Source organism: Idiotropiscis lumnitzeri, unplaced genomic scaffold (genome assembly GCF_059441095.1).
Source record: "Idiotropiscis lumnitzeri isolate Australia: NSW breed Sydney's pygmy pipehorse unplaced genomic scaffold, RoL_Ilum_1.0 HiC_scaffold_163, whole genome shotgun sequence".
Lineage (NCBI taxonomy): Eukaryota > Metazoa > Chordata > Actinopteri > Syngnathiformes > Syngnathidae > Idiotropiscis > Idiotropiscis lumnitzeri.
Genome location: NW_028283701.1, coordinates 345,588 through 357,832, shown reverse-complemented (window position 1 = coordinate 357,832; position 12,245 = coordinate 345,588). Strand labels below are relative to the sequence as shown.

At 42.6% G+C, this 12,245-nt stretch overlaps 1 long non-coding RNA gene across 1 annotated transcript; it reads left to right on the top strand.

The window, feature by feature from the left end:
* The first annotated feature begins 682 nt into the window (after positions 1–682).
* On the top strand, positions 683–1,184 carry LOC148314973 (uncharacterized). The gene is made up of 3 exons (XR_015841369.1): positions 683–781; positions 970–1,023; positions 1,113–1,184. It is a non-coding gene; the product is annotated as an uncharacterized LOC148314973 (long non-coding RNA).
* Positions 1,185–12,245: the final 11,061 nt, after the last annotated feature.

Genomic DNA, 12,245 nt, shown 5'->3' with positions numbered 1-12,245 from the left:
AGCAAAACCAGGCGGTGTGTATGTCGTACCCAGGAAGGCAGAGAAACCAAGCAATATGTATGTGGTACCCACGAAGGCAGAGAAACTAAGCAGTGTGTATGTGGTACCCGGGAAGGTAGCAAAACCAGGGAGTGTGCATAGATACAGACCCCAAAAGTGATTAAAACCAAATAAAGTCCCCAGAAGATCATCTGTAGTCAGGTGAAGGACCCTGTACTTTGTTCAACTCATTTACTCCCTTAGACGTACAAAGACGTCTTTTAATGCAATGGCGCCCTCTACCAAAGACGTATAAGTACGTTTCCTGTCTTTTTTACGTCATAGTGTACATAAGGGTCTGATGCAACCTCTGACTGAGAATCAGCCTTGTCCGCATTGTGAATCATGTAAAAATCACCCAGCAGGGGGCAGAGGTGCAAAAGATCCGCCTTGAATCTGCGCCAGAGGTACAAATGGGGGGCGGGATCCTGGGGTAGACTTATAAGTGTGGAGAGCAGCGTGGGTAGCAGCAGCATCGGCAGCACTAGCAGCAGTCGCATTAGTAGCGTTAGCAATGAAATCCTCCAAGCAAATGACGATCGAGGAATGCGTTTTTGTAAAAAAAAGCTTCCTAAAAGCATCAAGGCGATGGAGACGCTTTGGTTGAGAGGATGACGCTTCGTCATCGTCACAACAAACAGGCGTCTAAAGAGGGTGCGCGTGCCTTGCGGCCTGCATCGCCTGCCTTCGGACAATAGCCAAAGCAGCTGAGAGTCCTCACCAGATCCCCCCGAACGAGAAGGTAAGCGCTCGCAAGTTACCATTGAACATGTGGTTTTACCCCTCATGCTTTTATTGTACATATCATGCATCTTGCGGGCAGAAAATGTCGCATAAATGTGCAGTTAGACGCGAGCGTATCTCCTCCCCGACGAGGAAACAACAATACTGAATGGTGTGGTAATCATGCATACTTTCTAAAATTCACAGATTGTGCATCCCGCGGCAAGAAAGTTCCTCCTCGTCTTGTTGGTGTAAAGAAAGGTAAATTATAATATGAAACTTCACACGCCAGCAATAAAATGCAGCAATAAATATATATTTCCAATTGTTTATATTTCTGTAATTTACAGGTTGTGCATCAGGAAGCAGTGGTTCCGGATGGCGTCACACTGGATGGCAACCGAGGAAAATCGACTTTACAGCAACCCCTGGACCACTGAATGCCGCTGCCCATTTGGAGTCTGAGGAGCCAGCTGATTTCCTGCAGCTGTTTCTCACGGATGAGCTTCTGCAGCACATCGCGGATGCCAGCAATCACTTCCCAGACAATTATTTTCACACAAACCCCAGTGGACAAACACAAGCTCGCCTATTTTCCACGGACCAGCAAAGCCAGACCACAACGAAAGTGTCGGGTCTGTTTGCGCAAAGGCAAACGGAGTGAAACAAGAATGTGGTGTGAACTATGTTGTGTGCCCTTGCATCAAGGCAACTGTTTTATTTTATATCACACAAAAAAAAAGTATGTATGACACTGATGTATTTCATTTTTGTACATAGTTCAACAGTTCAGTCGTTTAGTGTTATGTGCAAATAAATTTATTTTATCAAAAACATATTTTTTGTGCTTTTTTTTGTTATTTTATAGAAGGCATGCATTATTTAGATGTTAGAGGTGTCATAAAAGCCATAAATAATAGTGTCAAAGTTCAAATTATGGTCAAAATGCATCAGTTTACAAAAAGCTCATTTTCTCAGTTTTTTCCCCAGGGATTGGAGTTTTCATGAAATTTAGCTATTTTCAAATGCCGATTGTTCAAGAATGGAAAAAGATAGGAACAAACATTTTTTTTCTGTTGAAAGAAGAGAGTCTCATCTTTCTTCGGGTGTGCTCCATGTCTATATAGCATTAGAATACAATATTCTGTGGGCCTTGCAATATTAGTCAAAACCCAGGAAAACTCTGGGATTGAGTGGGTTGCTCCAGTGAAAATGGCTGGTATTTAATGAGTTAAGACTGGTTAGGACATCCGGCTCGCAGTCCCAAGGTGCAGGGTTCGATCCCGGGACCCAGCTTTCCTGTGTGGAGGTTGCATTTGTGAGTGAGTTTGAGCGCAGATGGTTGTTCGTCTTTGCGTGCCCTGCGATTGGCTGGCAACCACTTCAGGGTGTGCCCCGCCTACTGCCCGTTGACAGCTGGGTAGGCTCCAGCACGCTATCCTTGTGAGAATAAGCGGATTGGATATTACATGTATGTGTTTATGCCCTAGGCCAGGCGAGGGCAAACTACGGCCCGGGGGCCACATGCGGCCCGTTAAAAGTTTTAATCCGGGCCGCCGAACTTGAAAAAAATTTAATGAATAAACCTTGTTAATGTTTTATTTTCTAAACACTGTGGTTTTCAAAGACAAATATTATTGTTGGAATGCTTTTATTCACTTTCATATAAAATTAAATGTATTTTTTTTCTCAGATGAGGTGAGGTTTCCAAAACACTCCATCCATCTGCTCCTGGTCCGGCCCCTCTGTCATATTTTAGAACCCATTGTGGTCCTCCAATCAAAAAGTTTGCCCGCCCCTGCCCTAGGCTTTGTGTCTTTGCTTGGTTGACTGTGTAATGAGTGTATGAATGCATTTCTTTCTACCAGACACCTTGGACTTCCCATGGCAGATTAATAATCTATTTTATCTATCCATCAGGGTCACGAATGTCATTTGATGAGTAGAGAATTTAGAGTCTCCAATTAACCTAATATACATGGATTTGCGCATGGAAACCTGAGAAAAAGCCCTTAGTCCTACTTTTCCATCTGAACCACTTTATCCTCACGAGGGTCACAGCCGTGACATCCCAGCTGACTTCAGAAAGTAAGTGGGCGACGACTCATGATCTCTTGGTTGAATAATATTGTTAGGGGCTCAAAATGGCCCTCTACAATAAAATGGCAGAAGAATATTACATACTCTCTGGCAGAAGAATATTGCGTTTTTTTGTTTTGTCCAATTAACTTAAATAAAACTTGGGAAAATGTAATGATTACATGTAAACCAGCTGGTCTTCCCCATACCAAGCCCTGGCTAAAACTGACTGAAAAATGCATGATGTGTGCCTTTTAAACTCCTCGGCCCATCCACTATGCCAGGGATGGGCAAACTTTTTGATTGGGAGGGGGGGGGGGGCACAATGAGTCCTAAAATACATTTAATTTTAAACGAAAGTGAACAAAAGCATTACAACAATATATATGTCTTTGAAAAACCACAGTATTTAGAAAATAAACCATTAACAAGGCTTATTCATTTAATTTTTTTCAAGTTTGGGGGGCTGGATTGAAACGTTTAACGGGCCACAAGTGGCCCCCGGGCCGTAGTTTGCCCAAGTGCCCTAAGCCAATTGATTCTAAAAAATAACAGTTTTCTTCATCAAAACAACATTTTATGATCAACATAAATGTTAGTGAGTACATAAAGGTATACTCATTCGATCTATCATAACCCCATGCACTTAGACTGTACAAAAAAAAGAAAATTTTTATTTTAAAACCTAGTATTTCGCCATGACGTCACACGCTAGCGTCAAGTGCTTGGCGCTAAAAACCCGGAAGTAACAGCGGCGCTCGGTTTGAAAGTGGAGAGTTGTGCATGGTAGGCGAGTTCGGGAGAAATGTTTGTTGAACACGAGGACTGTGGCGTAGAAGATGGTTTAACAGCGATCTAGTGCGCACCCAACCGTGATGGCTGACCAACGAAATAAATGTGGACCGACGGAGTGGACTGACAGGACGTGGAAAACAGGTGTGTGGCATGTGTGCGTGTGCACGAATGTGGTAGCGCGTTCACTATGGTGGCAGCGATCGCAAAGCAGCAGCACCACTCCTTGACAAAAGTATTGTACTTTCTCTGATGTTTTGGGTTTGCTCTGCTTTGGGGTTTGTAGTTCTGGCCACGCAAAAGTAACAAAGCAAGTTCTTGGATGTCTGCTTTTTTCTTGAACTGTTAATTGGTTAACATCGTGGCTCTTATTTTTATCTAATGTATGGAGTTTGGTGGCTATCTATATGCACAACTATATTAGTTGCACTTGAAATTGCATACAGAAAATTAGTATAAATAGGTTACGCTATAAAGTATAACAATATTAACAATCGTTATTGTTGTTACTGTTTATTTATTTTATTTTGCAATAACTGTGCTCCAAGCTTAGCTGTTGTGCCAGCTGCCAAGTAAAAATATGTAATCTCACTCAATAATAGGAATAAATACTTAACTAACATCTCAATTTTTCGGGTTGGGCTGTGGGGGAGGGGAGGGTGGCTGCCTGACATAAAGCAGACTGTCCTGCACATGCGCAGACCAGCCGAGTGTGTGAAGTGTGCGTAAGTGCAGTACCGGGACCGACCACTAGACAGCGATCCTGAGTAATTTTTCCGCACACACATTTCTAGCACACTCGTCTTGTTTTTGTGACCTTCCTGGGAAGCCCTGAAACTTTGACAGGACCTCCCCCTGAGCTTCTTATCACTGAATTCAATGCTCTTTTTTGTGGGGCCCAGATTTTTGGTCCCCACAAAAATTTTGGTCCCCTACAGTGGGTGTGCTGTCCGATGTTGGTCCCCAACATGTAGCTTATACAAACACACACACACACCCCTACTTGTTTTTGTGACATTGTTGGGCCACCTGAGCAAAACTCACATTGTGGGAACCACCCTTTCTAGTGGTTGTACAGCTCTGAAAAAAATCAGGCAGTGTCCAGGAATTTAGTTAAACACAAAAAACACTTCAAATTACCAATTAATGACCTGGAGGTCAAATGAGTGACTCAAGTGCATGTAATTCAGTCACTGTAGCCCAAAGATTCTCTGGGCCAGTGGATGAACCATTATTCGTCTTGGACAGCATTGAAGCAGGCCGTAGCCTGGTTTCTAAAGCTGAAAGACTTACTGACAGAGTAAAGGAAAATAGAAAGGAGTTAATCACATTAGGTGAAGAAGGCAAGATGAATTTATTCAAGAGAACTGTCAAAGGAAAGTATTTGACCTGCAACGACTTGGATAAAGCAGAAAGAGAACTTGTGAAATACTGTCAAAGGCGAAGTTTCAAAAAAGATTTAGCCATATTTGAAAAACAAAAAAGGGTGAAGAAAAGTAGCCCACTTTACAAGTTCAATATAGTACTTCAAGATGGTGTCATGAGGGTTGGTGGACAGTTGAGCCACGCAGCCATGCCTGAAACAGCAAAACAGCAAGCCATCTTGCCAAGGATTCACATAACACAAAGCTAGTCCTGAGATACATTCATGAGATTACAGCTCACGCTGGAAGGAACCACATGATGGCTAATCTGCATCAACAGTTTTGGATACCTCGAGCTGCTAGAGTCATCAGAAGAGTGCTACCTGACGATCCGCCTTTCAAGAGAATTGGCGTTGATTATTTTGGTCCATTCTAAGTAAGTAGGGTTAGAGGACAAGTAAAGAGATACGGCGTGATTTTTACATGTCTCGCTGTACGAGCCGTACATCTGGAAATTGCATCTTCACGTGACACAGATGCTTGTCTCAACGCAATCCGAAGATTTCTTGTCAGAAGAGGACAAGTGAGAGAGATGTATTCTGATAACGGAACCAACTTTAGATCAGCTGACAGTGAAATGAAGAAATCAATCAAAGAATGGAACACTAAGTAAATCGAGAAACACTTGCTGCAAAAAGGTATTCAGTGGCATAGCAATCCCCCAGCAGGTTCCCACCACGGAGGAAGCTGTGAGCGACTTATTTGGTCTGTGAGAAAAATCCTGAATGTCACTGTAAAAGAACAAATTTCGGGTGAAGAAAGTCAATATACCTTGCTTGGTGAGGCTGAAGCAGTTATAAACAGCAGGCCTATCACAAGGACATCTTCCGACCTCAACGACTTGGAAGCACTCACACCCAACACTCTGTTGTGGCTGAAGGTCAAACCTGAGTTACCTCCTGGAGTCTTCTGTAAAGACGACCAATACGCCCCAATACGTACCTCTGGGAATGAGCTGGTCAGCTCTTTAAAGAGTATTATGTAAGTTGAAATACATTAATCCATTTTTCTTTTTTGGACCATCTTTAACTGTGTAGTGTGTAATGTCTAAAATACAAAATGATCTGATTTTAGGGTGCAGTTGACGACTGTGGCACAGGTCCTCGCTCTACAAGTGCTAATAGTCTTCGGCAAAGAGAAAAATCTGCCATAAGGTACAGAAAACATTGGCATCAGAGTAAATGGATGCATGTTTTTGCAATGTGCGAGGAAACTGGCGAACTCAGAGAAAACTACGCAGGCTTGGGAGAACATGCAAACTCTACACAGGAAGGCCGGAGCCGGAATCGATCCCACAACCTCTGCATTGTGAGACCATCGTGCTCACAAGTCGCCCACCGTGGCGGCCGTCCATTATGAATGCCATCCCACCATCCATTATCTGTACGGCTTCTCCTCACAAGGGTTGCGGGGGGTGCTGGAGCCTATCCCAGCTATCTTGGGGCAGTAGGTGGGGTACACCCTAAACTGGTTGCCAGCCAATCGCAGGTCACACAAAGACAAACAACCATCCGCGCTCACACTCACACCAATTTAGGGTGTCCAAACAACCTGCCATGCATGTGTTTGGAATGTGGGAGGAAACCGGAGAACCCACGCAGGCGTGTGGGAAACATGCAAACTCCAAACAGGAAAGCCGGAATCAATCCCGCGACCTCTGCATTGTGAGACCATCGTGCTAACAAGTCGCCCACCATGCATCCCTGCTAAATAAATGATTAATTTTTACATTTTAGTATTTGTAAGCGATCTTGTGTTCATGACAGCATTTTCAACAGTGTGGGTGTTTGTATGAAAGCATTTCACTCGTGTATGGGCATGAGCATGTTTCAGTTGTATTTATGAATAACAATAATTTCACAATTGTGCCTGAGCGCCTTTCACTGGTGTGTATGAGAATGTTTCACCTATGTGTATGAGCGCATTTGACGAGTGTATGAGCAACAACTATTTCACTAGTGTGTATGAGAGCGTTTCACTCGTATGTATGATAGCGTTTCATAAGTATGCATGAGCAACAACAATTTCACTGGTGTGTAAGAGTGCATTTCAGAAGTGTGAAGCGATTCCTGACTTTTGTCCCCAACGGCACCTCATACTCCCCATCTCCCGCTCACTTCTCCTGACCCCATGAGCCATCCCCGTTGCTACTACATGGAGATTTGATGTGTTTTTTTGTTTTTTTTTGTTATTAGCTTCTTCAACATCTCTTCTGATTCTCATCTCTTCTCTGGCGCTCGTCTCCGCCTGTCTGATTTGAAGTCGACCTCAGAATTTGCACTATTTTGACATGACTTCTGTGGTAATCACTACTGACATATTGTGTCATTTGCTCAATAATACATTAAAATTATAATAAATAATAAAAATGGGTCCGGTGCCGAGCTCTGGCTTCATATCTTTAAAAGTGGTCTTCTCAAATCTGTTACGAATGGCCTCTAAATCGGTTGTGGTAGAGAAGGGGCAAATTAGACCTTATGGCATCTTAATTTGGTCAAGTCTTGTACCCATTTTCAAGGCCAGCGACTATTGCTTTAGCTATATACAAGAAAAGGATTACTCTGAATATACACAACAACAAATCCCAGATGTCCATCCCAAATGTTGTTTCAAAATAATCCAGTTCAGATGATAAACAAATGTATTGGTATGTTGAGGTCATTATTTCAAATCAAAATATACACTTCTTTTTCAGACAATGGGGAGGATCGAAGAAGTGGAAAAGTTGCAGGAGTAACTTCAAAACAATGCAAAGAGACAGAATCTGGAAGAATGTCAAGTTTGTCCATGTTTATATTTCTGGAATTTAGTGGGCGTGCATCTCGAAATGTTTGGGGATGGTTCGGGCTGCCAGACAAGACTTTCACTGCGAGCGCTGGACCACTGGATGCTGCGGCAAACAGCGGACTTCTTGCAGCTATTTATTACCAACAAGCTACTCCTGCACATCAATGATGCGGATGGCACAGACTGCTTTGCAGACAATTATTTTGAGGCAAAACCAAGAGGTCTGTAAGCACTCTGAAAACAAAGTAAAATATTTGACACCCACGGCAAAGAAAGCCATGCTACAGCATAGGGCTGGGCGATAAACCGAAAATTTACCGTTACCGAAATTTATTACAATGACCGAAATCATTTTGCCCATGTCGGTAAATTCGATGAATAAAAAAAGAAAAGCCTTTTGTCTGCGGCAATGTTCATGCCCCTTTAAGACCGCTACAGCGCCTCTAGTCATGTGACTCCACCCGTCTGTCGCTCTCGTTGCTGGCGATTCAAATCCAGAAGCTTTCTCACCACCCACAACACAACCATGCTGTGCTGAAAGTTCAAAGTGAGAAGCAAGGTTCGACAAGTGACAACAGCCCATGAACGGAGGCGACACCATACGAGAGAACGTCTCAGAGGTGGACGCGATAGCCTAGCACTAGCTAAAGATAAAGCTCGTCTAGTTACGTGGCGCGCACAGGATTTAAACGCTTCATGAAAGCCGTATTTCCCGATATGGACTACATCGGGCCGGGAGCTTAGACATGTCAAGCATTTTGCATCTACATCCGACTTGTGGTCGGGTCGCAACATGGATCCCTGATTGAGCCTAACTGTGCATTCCATAGATGACAAGTGGCGACTGCGCAGCAGAGTACTCGAGACGGCACATTTTCCCCGATAATACCCACTTGTTTATTTGGCTTGCATTGACATTTTCTTTCATTTTATTTCGCGTTTTTTTATTTGCCATTATTTACATCATGAGAGCATCTTGGCGCAATCTATTTGCAGAAAAAGATTTCGCAAGAGGTACCCTTTTTCTTTGTGACATTGTTCAAGTCATGCAAAGCAAGCTCAGGGTTCGCGGTTAACCGCTTCCCGATTGCCCGGGGCAAGTGAAATTTGGCCACGGGCAAGGTAAAATTATGGGCAACTTGCCCGACCGGGCAAGCATTTTTTAAAGCAGCCAAATATCTTTAATTTTGACGAAAACGGTGGTGTGATCTGTTTGTGTGCACTGTATGGTGATGGTTTAACCCAGACAACCCCTTATGTTTTGGTATGGTCCATTGGCCTTATCGGGGGTAATGGGCGGGCGCTACGGGGATCAGTTAGTTCAGTGAATGTCGAGTTAAAGTGGACGTCAATAAATCCCGCAGTATTGGAACTCGCTGTCGTAGCATCCTCATTTGAAGTTTGAAAAACACAACAAAAACCTACGATATTTTGGCCGAAAATTGACAGCCGGAAGTTTTCTTACCTTCTGCGCATGTTTACGAGTGGCGACGAGTTCGTTCAAATCCGAACATTTCGGATTCCTCTGACATGACTAAAATAGCTCGAATATTTTTAAGTTGACAATTCAGTTGTGAGTAAGGAAGGGAGTAATATTTGATTATTGGCTGTTAATTCATTAGCTCCATGATGTGACCTGACATAGTGTCAGTGACTGTGTTCTGTTTATGCTATGAAACTTATGGAGGCAGCACCACAGGCACTGGTCTTAAAGGAATACACAAATTTGCCACACTCATAATTTACTCATGTGATTCCTCAATTAATACGCTCTCCTGGACTTAAAATTGATCATCTGGATTGCTGTAATATCATTTTCCCAATTTAACATGCAGATTTGTTAATTATTAAAACTACAATTAACATTTTCAATAACTGCACAGGATGATACATTTGCTCTTGTGAGTAGGGTTTCATGGTTGATGATGAAAACAAGATTAATTTATGCTTATCAGATTATATGTTTATTTACATTTGTGGCGCACATTTTACAACCATAAACATTTTATTCTTAGAGAAAAAAAATTGTCACTTGCCCAAGTCGGGCAAGTAATTTGGCCACTCGGGCAAGGCAAATTTTAGTGGCACTTGCCCTATGGGCAAGCAGTTTTTAAAGTTAACCGCGAACCCTGCAAGCTATTTGGAATGTTCATACAAATGATTTTTGTACTTTTATTTTTCATTGAAAGTAAAGTGTACCAGTTGGTCAATAAAAAAAACAGTCAATATGCAATTCCTGCATTTATTTTGATTTTAGTCCACGTGGGAATTTATTGTGCATTTATCGTTATCGAGGTAAAATTGCTCGATTTCTCGCGATATTGATTTGAGGTCATATCGCCCAGCCCTTCTACAGCATGTATACAGTGTGAGACGTGTTGTGTTCACTTGCTCCAAGGCAATTGTTTTTAAGTGTATACCACATACCCAACGAATTGTGTAATTTGTATGGCGGGGTGTACACATGCGTTGCAAAAACACATGCACACACTGTCACTCACGCACTTCCGTATATAGTTTATTTCAGCACCTTTTGTCATGCTGTTTTTATTTTATAGAAGGAAAGCATTATTTTGATGTCTGAGCTGTCACGAAAGAAAAAATAGAACTGTTGAAGTCAAGTCAAGCTTGTGCTTGAAATGTTTGTTCTTAGTTTCTCAGTTTTTCGTGAGCAATGGGAATTCAGTTATATTCAAACGCTGTCAGGTAAAGGCTCCATATTTTTATAGCATTATAGCACACTATTCTGTGGGCGCTAGAATTGAAGGGTTTGCGTTAGTAAAAATAGGTGGGATTAAATGAGCTGAAGTGTATCTCTTGAGTGCTCCTTAAATATTTGCCTGTGTTGGTATATTTTATTTTGGTCGTGTCATGTTTATTCTTACGCTGAAAGAGACATGAGGTGTTCGAAAAAAATAAATGATTTTTTTTTTCCCGGTCAAAACTACCAATGGTGTCTGTTTTTTTTCCCTCCGTGAAATGTACGAGTTATCACTTTGACGCACATGATGTCACGTGGCTGGAGGACTGGAAACTTGCACGAACAACATTTACGTTGAAATGTAACAATGACACATATATCGACATCTAACAAACATGCATGGGCATCTAACATTGACACTTACATTGACGTCTATAACATAAACCATTACAATCACATCTAACAAACACGGACATCTAACAGACACATCGACATCCATCATAAACATTTACATAGACATCGACATCTAACCAACCTCTACATAGACATCTTACACACATCGACATCTAACAAACATTTACATAGACATCTAACATAAACACATCTAATATAGACACATAGATTGACATCTAACATCGACACATTGAGATCTAACATAGACATACATTGACATCTAACATAAGACTGTTACATCGACAACTAACATCGACACAAGGCTTTGTCAAATGACACGTCATGACGACATATACAGAGACACAAGGCACAACAGCATATTTTTGGTACAAATTGAACCCGATATGTTAGCTACCTCGTTCGACTTAAAGGGTTAGCGAACTTGTTATGGTGGTTGAGGCGTGGTGGCTACCCAGCTCGTGTAGTGTATATTAAACTTAAGTTAATAATTTATGACCAGTAAACACGGATGTTGTAACGCAAAACAATGTTCAAATGTTAGTTTTTTTTCAACACATTTCATGAGAAAAAGCTCTACTTGTCTGTGAGAAATGTATGTTGTAGACCCATTATATAACACAATATTACACAATTTTACATTGGAATTTCATTTAATAAAACATTGACAATTATCTTTACAAACACTGTGTATGATTCATCTTTTCATTTGTTGTTCAATGAGCAAAACAGTGGCGATCAAAACAGTGCAAATTAAATGACATTTTATAGGTATCTGGTTGCAATACAGTGAACCCTCGCTACTTCGCGGTTCACCTTTCGCGGGTTCAGTGCTTCGCGGGTCTAAAAAATATTCGGGGGCATTGTAGTTTCGCCGAGCGGCACGACGGGGCGCTGGAGTGGTTAGACGGCCGGCGTCCGCCGAAGAAGAACGTGGGCGAAGAGGAGAGTGGACAAAGAAGAGCACGTTCCCCCGGGCACGATTTGGGGCGACGTTTCGCGCGGTTCGGACCGTACCAGAGCTCCGGCCAGCGTGCGTGGCAGTTAAGCCGAAGAGGAACAACTTCCGCCCGGGCACTAGCGGGGCGACATTTCGCTCCGTTCGGGACCGTGCGAGAGCTCCGGAGGAGACCGGCCGGCGTGCGTGGTTGTTAAGCCGAAGAGGAACACCTTCCGCCCGGGCATGAGCGGAGCGCGAGGCTGTCAGTTATGAATGAATAAATGAATAAATAAATGAAGAATGCCAGGGCACACCGGACGGCGTACCAGCAGGTAAAAGTCGAAGTAAT